The 17,335-nt window shown below is 38.9% G+C and overlaps 1 protein-coding gene across 1 annotated transcript in view; it reads left to right on the top strand.

Moving 5' to 3' along the window:
* LOC132888443 (protein unc-13 homolog C-like) overlaps positions 1-17,335 on the top strand; it is a 567,940-nt gene that overhangs the window by 17,652 nt on the left and 532,953 nt on the right. The window lies entirely within an intron of this gene.

The raw sequence follows: 17,335 nt of genomic DNA, 5'->3' as shown, positions 1-17,335 counted from the left end.
AGCTTTTAAAAATACTTAAGTATTAAAAGTACATTTTCTGTCAACACATTGTTGTATTATTGTCACAACACTTACAAGACCTAATGCCTCTGAAACAATTGACTGGATTCACTGACTAGCTTGTAGAACTTGTAGAATAAACACCTGGTAGAATGTTACAAAATGAAACACAACTGAACTGAAAAAGAACCACTGTCATTTTCAGGTTGTTGTTTATTTATTTTTTTTGTAACATTCTTCCCGGGCGGCACGGTGTTGTAGTGGTTAGCACTGTCGCCTCACAGCAAGAAGGTCTGGGTTCGAGCCCTGTGGCCAGCGAGGGCCTTTCTGTGTGGAGTTTGCATGTTCTCCCCGTGTCTGCGTGGGTTTCCTCTGGGTGCTCCGGTTTCCCCCACAGTCCAAAGACATGCAGGTTAGGTTAACTGGTGACTCTAAATTGAGCGTAGGTGTGAATGTGAGTGTGAATGGTTGTCTGTGTCTATGTGTCAGCCCTGTGATGACCTGGCGACTTGTCCAGGGTGTACCCCGCCTTTCACCCGTAGTCAGCTGGGATAGGCTCCAGCTTGCCTGCGACCCTGTAGAACAGGATAAAGCAGCTACAGATAATGAGATGAGATGAGACATTCTTCCCCACCCCCACAAAGCAGCATGGTAGTGTTCTGACCCAGCCCTGGCAGTGAGTGCACATATGTATGTGTATGTTAATCAGGAAGACAGTGGAATAGCTGTAAGTGCAGCTTGCTCAGAAAATAAAAATGACAATCCAGCCTGCTTAAAACCCAGGTCCACACCTCAAGCTTAAAGTGCATATCACGGGTAAATTCAGGAGCAAGATCAATGTAATTCTCCTGTTTTATATTAAACTTTGGTCAAATATCTGTCACATTTTGCATTTTGTGCATTTTTTTTTCCCTTGCGCAATACCAGAAAAATTCAGTTGAAATCAAGCCATTTGAGGCGAATTGGTGCGCCTCTGAAAAAACTTGGCGTTTGGATTTCCCGGGAAACATTGATTTTTGTGACGTCGCGTGCGGGACGCCTCTCTCTGAATCCTACGTCAGCGCTGGTTTGTTTATGAGAAATAGACCTGGTGGTTTTCTGCAAATTTCTTCAACGTTATCACGTAATTATTAAAATGGTTAACAGATGTATTGTAGGAGGGTGTAGCAACACCAATCTTGATGGGATTAGTACTCATCGTTTCCCAAAAGTCCGGACAATGAGAGAGAAATGGGAGCGCTTGGTCTACACAGGCTGTGCACTGAAACCGTGCAAAGCTCGCGCAGCCTGCTGGCGCTTCCGCAGGTAACGTCACAAATCTGGCTCCAGACTCCCTTGGGATTTTTCCAGACGCATTTTTTTTTTCTGCTGTAGACAGATGGCCTTGTGCAAAATTACCCTTCTGGATGAGTGTGTAAAGGGACAGACTTTCATATAAAAAAAAAAACGAAATTGGTCCAGAATATGCACTTTAATAACTGCACAACAGCCACACTGCTTTAAGCAAGACAAAAAAACGCAAAATGCAAGACCATCATCTGACATCAAAACAAAAAATGCCAACAATTTATTGTGACTGACTAGTACGGTACAATACTGTTCTTCTCACAGGTCGTATGTGAGCACACATGTGCAAGTGTGTGTATTAATGCACATATGAATCTGCCTGTGGAATCATGGTGGTTTAATGTTAAGCTAGCTAATCAGTGAAGCTCCACCTGACATACAAGCAAAATCTTTTCAAACTCGAAATCATATTGGGTAGCTAACATTACTAGAAAAGAAAGATTTCTACATTCTGTTTATTTGGAAAGATTATGCTAAAACAGTTCTGAAAGCACTTCAGAAAACTTAACATTATTCATGTTAGCGTAACTCGGTTTTTACATGCTAACTAACGGTGTCCAAGTTGACTAGCTATGTGTTAACATTAGCTGTAGACAAGGCTGTGGCAACTTGGCAGGCAAATCCATAGAAAATCATTTGACTTAAGCCTAGGTCACAACCGGACGTATGATTTTTTTGGCCGTGCGATTTTTGGCGTTTCCCAAATCGCTGCGTTTTTTTTGTTCGTGGAGAAAAACGCATGTTGGCCGTAAGTTTGTCTTGCAACCTAAAAAAAACGTAAGCGCCCGTAGAGTTTGTTTGACATGACAAAGAACCTCTGCGGCCGGTCTGCGGCCAGTCTACGGCTCGAAAATCAGCACGTCACACGCACAACTCTGTGCGTTTCTTGCGTTTTTTGCACGTAGACCGGCCGTAGGAGCACGTACGGCCGGTTGTGACCGAGGCATTACCAGACTGCATAGTTATTGCAACATTACCGCTAGTTCTAAAAGCACAGACAACTTCGTTGCAAGCTTTCTTTTGGAATAAAATGTTTACATCCCTCAATATGCTTCCGCAGGTCGGATGATACATTTTTGTAGATTGTGATGTGCTCCGTTTTAGGCAAACAAGACAAACATTTAAAATTAAATGACTAATTAATCCTTTCAGAAAACTGAAAAATGGGTTCTAGCTATAGCCATGAGTGTGTGCATTCTCCAGAAGAACTGCCTCCTTCCATTCTGCCATCAGCTGATCGTGTTCAAATAACGCTGCAGAGAAATCATTGAACTTGATTTTATACAGTCTATATATGGACGTGACGTGACCCTAGTGATTACTGATCGGCTTTCTCAGTGTCACCTGTGAAAAAAACAATCAAGCTTTAGAAAAGAAAAGAAAGAACATCCACTTTCAAAGCTGCTTCATAGTAATGAGGACCTTAATATAAATGTAGTGGAGTAAAAAGTATGATATTTGTCTTTCAAATGTAGTGAAATTAAAGTCATAAGTTTCCCAAAAAATAATATTCAAGTAAAGTACAGATACTCAAAAAGTGTACTTAAGTACAGAACTCAAGTAAATGTACTTCGTTGCTGTCCACCTCTGGTCAATAGTAGTATTTTATAATCAATATGAAAATTGGGCGGCACGGTGGTGTAGTGGTTAGCGCTGTCGCCTCACAGCAAGAAGGTCCGGGTTCGAGCCCCGTGGCCGGCGAGGGCCTTCCTGTGTGGAGTTTGCATGTTCTCCCCGTGTCCACGTGGGTTTCCTCCGGGTGCTCCGGTTTCCCCCACAGTCCAAAGAGATGCAGGTTAGGTTAACTGGTGACTCTAAATTGAGCGTAGGTGTGAATGTGAGTGTGAATGGTTGTCTGTGTCTATGTGTCAGCCCTGTGATGACCTGGCGACTTGTCCAGGGTGTACCCCGCCTTTCGCCCGTAGTCAGCTGGGATAGGCTCCAGCTTGCTTGCGACCCTGTAGAACAGGATAAAGCGGCTACAGATAATGAGATGAGATGAATATGAAAATTGAGTGGGAGCCAATGCAGTGTGGATAAGATATTGATGTGATCATATCTCCTAGTTCTAGTAATGACTCTCGCTGCTGCATTTTGAACTAACTGGAGCTTGTTTATGGTCCTACAGGAACACCCAGACAGTAAGGCATTACAATAATCCAACTTCGAGGCAATAAAATCATGAACTAGTTTTTATGCACTGCCGTGATATTATATTCCTTATCTTAGCAATATTTCTGAGATGAAAGAAAGCTATCAAATGAAAGTCTGTGGTCATTAACCACACCAAGGTCTTTTACTGCTGTACATGATGAAACAAAAGTAAAGTTTGACTATGCTTATTGACAAACTCCACAGGTTCCACAACAGCAAATTATTTTGCAAAGAAAGATGCTTTCGTTCTGGAAGTTGAAAGAGACCCTCCTGTCTCAGAGGGTGCTTCAGAAATGCATTTGTCTCAGTACCAGCTCTCGCTATCTCCCTGACAAGAGTACTCGGAATATCAGGGTCATAGTGTTTGAGGATCTCCTCAAAGCCAAAATACACTAATAGTTTTGAAAGTACAATTAATTGACTGAACATCATGTTCAGGAACAATGATGCTCCAGATGGAAATCCAAGTCCTGAAGATCAGTATCTGCAATTTTCTCTTCTTCAATAGTTATGTCATCAACAGCTAGAACAGCTCTCGTCAAAAGGCCGTGAAACTATTTCTGGTTTTAACGGCATGCTAGCATCCATAGATCTCTGATTATGATTTCTACTCTTGTGTGCATTAAAAGTAGAGTAGACATTTGTTGCAAAATCATAATCCATATAAGGGCAGTGGAGTCTTTGGAATAATTTCAGACGCTTGTGTAAATGTGTCAGAAAGTCTTGTTCAGTCCACGGCTCCTTAAATTCCCATAGCTGACAATGAAATATTTGCGTATAATCTTTTTTTTTTTACAGGAGTGATCTGGCTGTGAAATATGCATAAATGGACTTTCAGAATATTAAATGAGTTGAATGTCTGTAGGCAGTGTTGATGAAGGCGTCGTAGTGGAGAAGTTCTAGTAAAACGGCCATACTTTAATCTGTGACGCTTCAGTAGCCGACCTCATTTGGAAGAGATAAATGTGCAGAACTTACATACTTTCTGTATTCCTTTTTACAACTTAGAAAGCAAGAAAGAAAGAGAATGACTCATTAGCCTGCAATATTAAGTAAGGGTTACTGGCTGCAGATAACTAACCCAGTTTAAAACCTAACTGCGGTTTGCTGGTTAGTTACTGAACAATCATTATCTAATGCAACAACACAATTTAATTAAATTTAATTTAACACAAATTAATTTAATTAGCAGCATGTAAAATGTATAAAATTATATGATACACTGTAAAAAATGTCCGTAGACTTAACAGTGAATTTACAGTGGTGCTTGAAAGTTTGTGAACCCTTTAGAATTTTCTATATTTCTGCATAAATATGACCTAAAACATCACCAGATTTTCACACAAGTCCTAAAAGTAGATAAAGAGAACCCAGTTAAACAAATGAGACAAAAATATTATACTTGGTCATTTATTTATTGAGGAAAATGATCCAATATTACATACCTGTGAGTGGCAAAAGTATGTGAACCTTTGCTTTCAGTATCTGGTGTGACCCCCTTGTGCAGCAATAACTGCAACTAAACGTTTGCGGTAACTGTTGATCAGTCCTGCACACCGGCTTGGAGGAATTTTAGCCCGTTCCTCCGTACAGAACAGCTTCAACTCTGGGATGTTGGTGGGTTTCCTCACATGAACTACTCGCTTCAGGTCCTTCCACAACATTTCCATTGGATTAAGGTCAGGACTTTGACTTGGCCATTCCAAAACATTAACTTTATTCTTCTTTAACCATTCTTTAGGAGAGCTACTTGTGTGCTTAGGGTCGTTGTCTTGCTGCATGACCCACCTTCTCTTGAGATTCAGTTTATGGACAGATGTCCTGACATTTTCCTTTAGAATTCACTGGTATAATTCAGAATTCATTGTTCCATCAATGATGGCAAGCCGTCCTGGCCCAGATGCAGCAAAACAGGCCCAAACCATGATACCACTACCATGTTTCACAGATGGGATAAGGTTCTTATGCTGGAATGCAGTGTTTTCCTTTCTCCAAACATAACGCTTCTCATTTAAACCAAAAAGTTCTATTTTGTTCTCATCCGTCCACAAAATTTTTCCAATAGCCTTCTGGCTTGTCCTCGTGATCTTTAGCAAACTGCAGACAAGCAGCAATGTTCTTTTTGGAGAGCAGTGGCTTTCTCCTTGCAACCCTGCCATGCACACCATTGTTGTTCAGTGTTCTCCTGATGGTGGACTCACGAATATTAACATTAGCCAATGTGAGAGAGGCCTTCAGTTGCTTAGAAGTTACCCTGGGGTCCTTTGTGACCTCGATGACTATTACACGCCTTGGAGTGATCTTTGTTGGTCGACCACTCCTAGGGAGGGTAACAATGGTCTTGAATCTCCTCCATTTGTACACAATCTGTCTGACTGTGGATTGGTGAAGTCCAAACTCTTTAGACATGGTTTTGTAACCTTTTCCAGTCTGATGAGCATCAACAACGCTTTTTCTGAGGTCCTCAGTTCATGCCATGATACACTTCCACAAACATGTGTTGTGAAGATCAGACTTTGATAGATCCCTGTTCTTTAAATAAAACAGGGTGCCCACTCACCCAATTGTCATCCCATTGATGGAAAACACCTGACTCTAATTTCACCTTCAAATTAACTGCTAATCCTAGAGGTTCACATACTTTTGCCACTCACAGATATGTAATATTGGATCATTTTCCTCAATAAATAAATGACCGAGTATAATATTTTTGTCTCATTTGTTTAACTGGATTCTCTTTATCTACTTTTAGGACTTGTGTGAAAATCTGATGATGTTTTAGGTCATATTTATGCAGAAATATAGAAAATTCTAAAGGGTCCACAAACTTTCAAGCACCACTGTATGTAAAATCATGACATAAAAAAACTGTAAATACAAAAACAATGAAGCAGTGTGTAATTTACATCAATATACTGTAAAACTCCTAACCAAACACCACTGTTAATTTAACAGTAAGAATATGTTGAATTGATCATATTTTTTTGTAGAATTTACAAATTGTTGTAGTTTAAACACAGACAAACTGTAAATGGGTCAGTCCATGAAATGGGGTTACCAAAATCTGACATAGAGGGAGTCACTTAAAACAATTTACAACTGAAAACAACTTTTATTTCCATGAAGCATTGACCATATAAGAAAATATAACATAGTTGTTAAGATAACTCCTGCTCTACAATGTATGATAAAATCCATAAATATTTACCCGGTTGCTAATGTAATAAGGACACGACAGTGAATAGTGTCTGAAAACATAAACAAGTCAAAATCTTCCCGTCAAAACAGGCGATCAGATTGTCGGCGTTGTGACAAATGTTTAGCTGTAAGATGATATCGTCGTGTTATACAAGTCACAATAACATAGTAGACTTCCTTATCACATAATATCACTAACTGTTGGTCGAACGCAACATGGTTTTAAGCGTAACTTTGCTGGACACGCTGATAATATCACCTACCTGCTCTTGCTGGCCGCCATTTTGATGCCATTGATAGCGACGAGAGCACGTGTTGTGGCGTGTGAGATCCCGCGAGAAGTTATCTCGCGTCAGTTCAGCTGACCTAGATTGAGTAAATAGGTCTCGCAGGTTGTGAACGAACCAGGAAGTGAGTGGACGCTAAGTTAGGATGTGAGAAAAAAAACATCGATAATTTCTTTTATTGCCGTTTGTTTAAATTTCTTTCTACCTACATCGTTTTATAGTATATTCTTCTTTATATTAAAAACATCAATCATGATTTCAACTCGTTTTATCGTTTTTTATAAGCCTGGTTTCTAACGTAACACGGTAGGACATCACAATGTTACGTTCACAACCTATTTTTAGTGGATGAATTCGAAGCTAAATAGTTTATAGAACCTTCTTAACTTTATTATGTGAGTCTAAAACTAAATTGCAAGTACCATGAAACTAATTTTATTGAAATTCTCAGAAAGTAATGAAGGTTTTTATTTAAGCTCAAAGTCAGCAAATATTCCATGTCACAAAAAACGTGTCATCCGTGTCCAGTCACAGGGGAAGAAAATGTTTCACATTTCTTTATTTCAAAAGAAAACTTCATTTTTTTATTTATTTTATTTCTTCAAACAATATTTATGGATAATCTGCTAAATATTTCCTTAAATCATGGAAATTAAAGATGAAATGATTATGTAAACCCGGACTAATGAAAAGTAACATCATTTCATGGACTGACCCAATACTAAAACAGAATGTGATAGTTAAAATTACATCATTGCCCTGTTAAAAAAATTTAAAAAAATGTCAGTAGAGGCTCTCCGGCACATTTCGTAAAACTCTAAATCAAATAAAATATCTGTCTAGTAGATCATTGCTTGTAACCATCATTTTACATTGAATCCCGGTGAAATGTTCATGCAATCATTGTTTATTGTACAATGAATATCTGTAAAATTAACAGTTATGCGTTGATTATTGTACATTGAATACCTGTAAAACTTACATTTAGTTATCATTAATTGTACATGGAATCCCAGTGAAATGTACAAGTTATTCTGTAATGTTGTTTACATTTCACTGTATTTTTAACAGGATTATTCTGGCAACCACAGCTGCCAGTATTTTTCCGTAAAAACAACGGATTTTTTTTTTTTTACAGTGTAGAGTGACTGAATATTAACTTTATTTCATCTGCTAAACAGAGGAAAGGTGGTTAATCCACATTCACTAGCAGTTTTGCATTTCAACCAACAGTTGCTAGCAGAGGCGATTCTAGAGTCTGTTGTGGCCCCAAGCAAAAATTTCCAGGAGGCCCTTCTGGCCAGCGTTCATCACCAATATGTTATAAATAATCTGACACCAACGAAAAATGTATGAAATCAAAAGTTTTTTTTTTTTTAAATTCCAAATGTGAAAATACAAATGGTAAAGAACAATAAAAACAATAAAAAACAAAATAAATAAGCCCTCTGTGTGGAGTTTGCATGTTCTCCCCGTGTCCGCGTGGGTTTCCTCCGGGTGCTCCGGTTTCCCCCACAGTCCAAAGACATGCAGGTTAGGTTAACTGGTGACTCTAAATTGAGCGTAGGTGTGAATGTGAGTGTGAATGGTTGTCTGTGTCTATGTGTCAGCCCTGTGATGACCTGGCGACTTGTCCAGGGTGTACCCCGCCTTTCGCCCGTAGTCAGCTGGGATAGGCTCCAGCTTGCCTGCGACCCTGTAGAAGGATAGAGCGGCTAGAGATAATGAGATGAGATGAGATAAATAAGCCCTCGGGCCCTGACTTTCGGGGGGCCCCTGGGCCAGAGGGCCCCAAGCAGTTGCCTGCCTTGCCTGTTCACAAGCTGCATGTCTGGTTGCTAGCTAGCTCGCTAACTCGCTGTTTAGCATACATAGTTGTTCAACTGGTTGGTAAACTTTGAATAAATTAATTACACCAGAGGCATTAACAGTCATGTTAAACTGCTAGCTTGCCGGTTTAAGGCACTAATTCACATCACTACAAAACAGATTTAACCCTTTGATGCAAAACATATGCACACCCCTTCTAATGCACAACATGGGTCAAAAATGACCCGCATTCATTTTCCAGGTTATTTCATGCTGACTGAGTTTTTCTTTGCTCTATCTTTTGAAATCAATTTATTTTATGATTGAATATTCCAAGTATTCTTTAAATATCTTGTTTTTAATTACCACAAATCATTAATTTATTTTTTTCTTTCCTACTTTATGAACAAAAATACTTTTAATATTACTACACATGGGTCATCCAAGTGTGATTAAATGTCTTAATACTAAGATAGAAATGGTACAGGAAATTAAATTTCTTGGTGTGATTTTGGATCATAAAGTCTGCTGGAAACCTCATGCAGGATATGTACGAGCAAAACTGGCAAAGTGCTCGGCAATTCTGTGGAAAACAAAACATATTCTTGATTGCAAATCTTTGCGTACTCTATATTACTCATTATTTTTGCCATATCTGATTTACTGTGTCGAAGTCTGGGGAAACACCTACAAAACCACCCTGCAGCCGATATGTACAATACAGAAAAGAGCAATAAGGACAATAAACAAAACAGGATACAGAGATCACACAAACTCACTATTCATAAAATCACACATGTTGAAATTTATGGATCTGGGCAAATTCAGAACAGCACAAATAATGTACAAAGCGAGAAATAATCTATTGCCAAAAATACACAAGGAATGTTTAGTGAGAGAGAGGGGGGGTATAATCTAAGGGGAGACCTACATTTTAAAAAACAAAGGTTCGAACAAATATGAAAAGCATGTGCGTATCGAGCTGTGGGGGGACTTTATGGAACAGACTGGAGACAGAAATAAAACAAAGTGCAAATATAAATCTGTTTAAAAAAAGGTACAAAAAATATTTTTAAACAAGTACATGGAAGAGGAAGTACGTCAACGGATAAATCTATAAATAGAATAGGGTTGATTGTTATATTAGAACTAACTTAGTATATGGTATATATTTATTTATGGGGATAGTTTATATATTCATATTTACAGGGATAGGTATGTAGTATATATTTATTTTTGTAGTTATATATTTATATAGATATTCATGAAGTGTATATATGGTATATATTTTTATAGGTGTATTAATGTAGTTTGGATTCCGGGGTAGTTAAAAAGGGGTGGGAAATTAAAAAAGTATTGTACTTCTTCCCACTCCTTTTTCAAACAATGTGCGGTGTTTTGTAATGTCTTAGCTCTTTATGTTATTTTATTTATTCTTTTTTTGTCACTTTCTCGTTTTCTTTCTTTTGTATGTACAAATAGGTTTTTTATACATGTTCGAAATAAAATAAATTCATTCATTCATTCATTCAAAAAATAAATAAAATTAGCTAACTAAAGTAGAATATGTCGACAGCTCGGTAGCTAATAGTAATTACTTGTAACTTTCTGACGAGTAATCTACTGAAGTGGAATCTTAAGAGATGTTTTAATGTTTGAATGTTGAAATGGGAAAAAAAAAACTTGTTGCAATGCTACACGTGTCATCAACTTGATTCAAGATAGTCTCTGGTCTCATATCTAGAGTATTTTACTAATTACAGGTCACAAAAGGAGAATCTTTTAAGCTAGCAATGCTTAGTTGTAGAATTTAACAATCCTAATATTAGTATATTTATCTTAAATTCAGTTTTTACTGCTAAGACTTTGTCATGAATTTAAGTGAAATACCCTTAACCTTCATCCTACCAAGTGGGGTCCATCTGGACCCCGCACCTATATGTTTGTTTGCCATTTTAAAAATATGTGACATACTGCCTCACCGTTTTATGAATTTGTCGGAATTTATGTCTTAATTAAAACACTAAAGCACCGGAAGATCAGCTTTTTGCATTGTGAAGGTATAATTAATTTGTTACTGGGGTCCAACCGGACCCCAGAGTAAAGTTTATCTGTCTTTCATTTTATAATTGAATAGCGCACTGAAAGTTAACTTCTTTTATTTCTTTTATGTTCCATAATGAAACTACCAAGGCATTCCTTCTTGGGGTCCGTGTGGACCCCACTGCTGCAATAAGCACAGGCTGCAAAACAAAAGCCCTAAATTATTTTACAATTACTTTTTTGTTTTAAATTCTGTAAGAAAAGACCCAAGTTGTAATCCAGAATGTTTTACAGCTGCATGAGCTGCAAAAATCATGTATATAATGCCAATTTTTTTGTGGCGCTATAATTTGCTACATGTATGCTAGTTATTGCAATGTTATTGCATTTATAATACATCATTGATATTCAGCCATAGTGGATTTTGTTCTTCAATAAAGTTATGTCTGTTTGCTGCATTGAATTGGTTCTTACTGCATTGATTTCAAGGTATTCCCTCCTGGGGTCCATACGGACCCCGCCTGGTAGTTTGTGTATGTAAAATTGGCTGGTAGGATGAAGGTTAAGTGTGTTCTTTATGCCTTGGGCCCTTTAGTGTATTGCTGTTATTAATACAAGATGTTCTGAACAAAACTTATCTGGTGATTTTGTCTTTATAAGCTTTAATTTTAAAGAAAAGTATTGGGGTCCAAACGGACCCCACATGGTAAGATTAAGGTGTAAAATAGCATGGTAGGATGAGGGTTAAAATGAAATAAATAAAAATGACTTGAATGGCTAAATGTAAGAAGTACGATCTTGTTATAAGAACTATTTTGATTATTTTGAGTTAATCAGATCTCGCATAATAAGTTCCCCAATCTTATTTTGGAATTATTTCATCTAAAAACAGGTTAGAGTTTTTATCTTACTTTAAGAAATCTTACCAAGTCGAATTTGACTAGTTCCATTGGCAGATTTTTTTCACCTGATTCAAGCAAATATGCTTTGTTTTAATCTTTTATTTCTTATTTTTGAAAGGCCATTTTTTGCAGTGTAATTTTAGTCAGGTCATTTGTTGGGTTTTTACAATGCACCACCTTCCTAAACATTATTGCAGACCATGGAACAATAGTGTCATGGCAACAGCATTGTCTAACATCAGTGGCCTTTTTCAGCAGGATAATGATCCCTGACACTCTGCAAAAATTATTCAGGAATGTTTTGAAGAACATGATGTCGGCTAGGTGAAGTATTCTGTCAGTCAGGCGAGGCATGCTGTCACTGAGGAGAAGTATACTGGGATGCAGGTTGAAGGGAGTGGAGACGGATGTATGTGCAGAAGAGAGTCTTTATTAAAAGAAACAGGAAACAGGCATACAATCCAAAATGTCAGACAGCTATCGTAACGAGGAGCAGGCAAACACTGCAAAAAATGGCCTTTCAAAAATAAGAAATAAAAGATTAAAACAAAGCATATTTGCTTGAATCAGGTGAAAAAAAATCTGCCAATGGAACTCGTCAGATTTGACTTGGTAAGATTTCTTAAAGTAAGATGAAAACTCTAACCTGTTTTTAGATGAAATAATTCCAAAATAAGATTGGGGAACTTATTATGCGAGATCTGATTAACTCAAAATAATCAAAATAGTTCTTATAACAAGATCGTACTTCTTACATTTAGCCATTCAAGTCATTTTTATTGATTTCATTTTAAGGGTATTTCACTTCAATTCATGACAAAGTCTTAGCAGTAAAAACTCATCTCATCTCATCTCATTATCTGTAGCCGCTTTATCCTTCTACAGGGTCGCAGGCAAGCTGGAGCCTATCCCAGCTGACTACGGGCGAAAGGCGGGGTACACCCTGGACAAGTCGCCAGGTCATCACAGGGCTGACACATAGACACAGACAACCATTCACATTCACACCTACGGTCAATTTAGAGTCACCAGTTAACCTAACCTGCATGTCTTTGGACTGTGGGGGAAACCGGAGCACCCGGAGGAAACCCACGCGGACACGGGGAGAACATGCAAACTCCACACAGAAAGGCCCTCGCCGGCCACGGGGCTCGAACCCAGGACCTTCTTGCTGTGAGGCGACAGCGCTAACCACTACACCACCGTGCCACCCAGTAAAAACTGAATTTAAGATAAATATACTAATATTAGGATTGTTAAATTCTACAACTAAGCATTGCTAGCTTAAAAGATTCTCCTTTTGTGACGTGTAATTAGTAAAATACTCTAGATATGAGACCAGAGACTATCTTGAATCAAGTTGACGACACGTGTAGCATTGCAACAAGTTTATTTTTTTTTCCCATTTCAACATTCAAACATGAAAACATCTCTTAAGATTCCACTTCCCCAGGACCTCAGGCACCAAAAAAAAAAAATAATAATAATAATAAAAACACAAAGTCTATGCATTCTGACTTACAGTGCTTACACAACGCCAAAGCAACAGTGCATTTTGGGGGCACTGACTATTCATGTGTACGAGGGGTTTACAAGATCAGGCACAAAACAAACCACTGAACTTAACTCCCAGCATTCCAAAAAGCCCTCACTAAAACGCCTCCACTCACTCGTAGGCTTTTTGAAGGCACTTGTCTGGTCTAGAGTCTGTACAGCATCTAGAAGGAGCTCACTCTGAATGACTGAGAAAACAGTCGCAGTAAACTTAGGATCTGTAAGGTGGAGTTGAATTGTAATGAAAGATTCAAAGATTTCAGTAAAGTTCATTTATTCCCAAAACAAGCATACTTTATTTATTTTTTCTTGAAACAAGATGAACCGCATTTGACAAATGTCCAAAATGTACTTACTTGTTTTAAAAAAAACTTGTTTTATTTTCAAAGGTGCTCCAAATAAGACTTTTTCAAGACATTTTGTCTATACAAGATTTTCAAGATGGACTATAAAAACTAGCCTTTCTAGCTAAATGAGGTTTTGCTTGTTGGGCAATTATGTTTTATAATAAGGGTGGCTCGATGTTTTGACTTGAAAATAGACAAATAAACTTCCTAAGATTTTTATTTTTTGCAGTGAAGGGTCGGGCGAGGCACAAACAGGCTAAATAGGGCTAGACAATAACAGAATCAAAAACACGGAACAGGAATCAGGAAGTCTACATGATAACAAGGTTCGGTAAAGGTGACTCGCAACACAATACTTCGCAAAGTGAATGAGTACTGAGCGTCCTTATATGGGCGTGCTGATTGCGCCTTAATCCGAGGCAGGTGTTAGTCATTAGCGATGCGCGCTGTTTAGAGTGCGCATGAGAGAAAGTCTGTCGCGTGCACCAATGTGCATGGATGTGACATGTGTCAAAGAGTTCAAGGTGTTGACTCGGCCTCCAAATTTCCAGATCTCAATCCGATCGAGTGTCTGTGATATGTGCTGACAAACAAGTCTGATCCATGGAGGCTCCACCTCACAACTTAGAGGACTTACTGTAAATGGTCTGCTGCTGACATCTTGGTACCAGATACTACAGCACACCTTCAGAGTGTGGGGTTCAAGCACTGTTTTGGTGTCACAAGTGGGATCAACACAATATTAGGCAGATGGTTTTAATGTTATGTTATGTTACGTTATAAGGTATGTATGTATGTATGTATGTATGTATGTATGTATGTATGTATGTATGTATACGGCCCATTCTATAATCGCGGGTACATTTCAAATGCTGACTCTGTTTGTCATCATCAACTCTGTTATCATTAAACTGGGCAATCCATTAACTGAATTGATAATAACAGAGTTGACATTTCCCACCATTTTGTGTCTTACGGTAACGCCATAGGCTAACCTCAAACTAGCTACCACACGGCATGCATAAAAACAGAATTTTATAGATTTTAATCATATAATTATTTAGGCAGCATGGTGGTGTAGTGTTTAGCACTGTTGCCTCCCAGCAAGAGGGTTCTGGGTTCGAGCCCAGTGACTGACGGGAGCCTTTCTGTGTGGAGTTTGCATGTTCTCCCTGTGTCTGCGTGGATTTCCTCTGGGTGCTCCGGTTTCCCCCACAGTCCAAAGACATGTGGTGAGCTTAACATGGTGTGGCCTCGGGCTGAAGTGACCCTGAGCGAGGCACCGAAACCCCAACTGCTCCCTGGGTGCTGTAGCATGGCTGCCCACTGCTCTGGGTATGTGTGTGTGCTCGATGCTCACATGTATGTGTGCATGTGTGTGTTCGCTGCTTCAGATGGGTTAAATGCAAAGGATGAATTTCACTGTGCTTGAGTGTACATGTGACAAATAAAGGCTTCTTCTTCTTCTTCTTTAAAAAAAAAATAAATGAATGAGAGATTCACTTTAATTTCACAATAACAGATTTGACTAATAATGAATCCAGTGTTGGTGTAAAATCCTGATTCAAATGAATGAGAGAAGAAACAGAACATACCTCACTGCCTTTCTGAAGTTTCCCACCACAGGAAGTGACATCACTCGGTGCGGGTGTCATGCGTATGATTAAAAGTCTTTGTGGATTTTATGTGGTTTTATAACACAGTTAACAGAGTTGACAAGAACATTAGGACGGAGAAAAAAAAAATATATTTTTTAATTGCTGAAATTTCGCATCATACAGAAAATAGACTTTCGATGCAGTTGATTTTATAACAGTTAATAGAATAAGCCCCGGGCGGCACGGTGGTGTAGTGGTTAGCGCTGTCGCCTCACAGCAAGAAGGTCCGGGTTTGAGCCCCGTGGCCGGCGAGGGCCTTTCTGTGCGGAGTTTGCATGTTCTCCCCGTGTCCGCGTGGGTTTCCTCCGGGTGCTCCGGTTTCCCCCACAGTCCAAAGACATGCAGGTTAGGTTAACTGGTGACTCTAAATTGAGCGTAGGTGTGAATGTGAGTGTGAATGGTTGTCTGTGTCTATGTGTCAGCCCTGTGATGACCTGGTGACTTGTCCAGGGTGTACCCCGCCTTTCACCTGTAGTCAGCTGGGAAAGGCTCCAGCTTGCCTGCGACCCTGTAGAACAGGATAAAGCGGCTAGAGATAATGAGATGAGATGAGAATAAGCCCCAAAAAACAGACTGTTAGACTGGATCACTTCCTGTTTATTCGAGTTGAATGGATGAATCAGGAGTCGAAGACAACCGATAATGTTGGGGGAGGGGTGGGAGTCATTTACTTAATGTTTTATGGATGAACTGGGTCTAAAATGTTCATCAAGCATCGCTATTGTTCAAAACTGATTCAGTAAAGATTTCTTTTGTGGAAAATAACAAAAGGTTTATCATGTCGGAGACACAAAACGTACCCCAAATTCTAGAATGACCTGTACACACTAGGGTGCATCAGTTGCCCCTTAAAAATGAAAAGTTCCTCCGATCATGATGCATTTTTGTTTTTATGTAAGAAAACACACTGGGTTAAATATTTTGACAAAATTCTAAAGTTTAATGGTGGCACCAGGAGCTCAAAGTTATGGAAAAAGCAGCTATTTTATGACTTTTATGACAAAATTTCGATCACTTTTCATGAAACATTATGGCACCTTATAGAGTATACCAAATATCTTAGATACACATTTTTAGTACATATTCTAAATATATTATCAAGCATAGTTTGAGTTTTAGCTGTTCATCGAATCATTGTTCAAATACTTTTAAACAATACAAATGTATTATGAATCACATTAATGCTTCTCAATCCCTTGCAAAGGTTCTTAACATGATCTCTGGCTCACAAGAAATCAATAAATGGAGTCCAACATTGTGATTCAAACCTTACGCGAAAACATAAAATAAGCGTTTTTTGGCAAAAAATGAACCTCATGGTGCCACCATTAGACTTTTGAATATGGTCAAAAAATTCTACAGGATGTCTTTATTGGTGAAAAGGAACACCCGAACAAAAATGCATCAGATTTTATGAAAGTGAGGGCAACTGATGCACCCTAGTACACACACACACACACATAAATATATATATATATATATATATATATATATCATCTCATTATCTCTAGCCACTTTATCCTGTTCTACAGGGTCGCAGGCGAGCTGGAGCCTATCCCAGCTGACTACGGGCGAAAGGCGGGGTACACCCTGGACAAGTCGCCAGGTCATCACAGGGCTGACACATAGACACAGACAACCATTCACACTCACATTCACACCTACGCTCAATTTAGAGTCACCAGTTAACCTAACCTGCATGTCTTTGGACTGTGGGGGAAACCGGAGCACCCGGAGGAAACCCACGCGGACACGGGGAGAACATGCAAACTCCGCACAGAAAGGCCCTCGCCGGCCACGGGGCTCGAACCCGGACCTTCTTGCTGTGAGGCGACAGTGCTAACCACTACACCACCGTGCCGCCCCATATATATATATATATATATATATATATATATATATATATATGTGTTGAGAATGGAGCAAAGCATGATTTAGTGTGTGTGTGTGTGTGTGTGTGTGTGTGTGTGTGTGTGTGTGTGTGTGACTCACGATGCCGGTTCACTCTGTTTGGCCCTTTCCTGTCAGCCATGAAT

The sequence above is a fragment of the Neoarius graeffei genome, chromosome 6 (genome assembly GCF_027579695.1).
Source record: "Neoarius graeffei isolate fNeoGra1 chromosome 6, fNeoGra1.pri, whole genome shotgun sequence".
NCBI classification, from domain to species: domain Eukaryota; kingdom Metazoa; phylum Chordata; class Actinopteri; order Siluriformes; family Ariidae; genus Neoarius; species Neoarius graeffei.
This window is presented reverse-complemented; position numbering and strand designations above follow the sequence as displayed.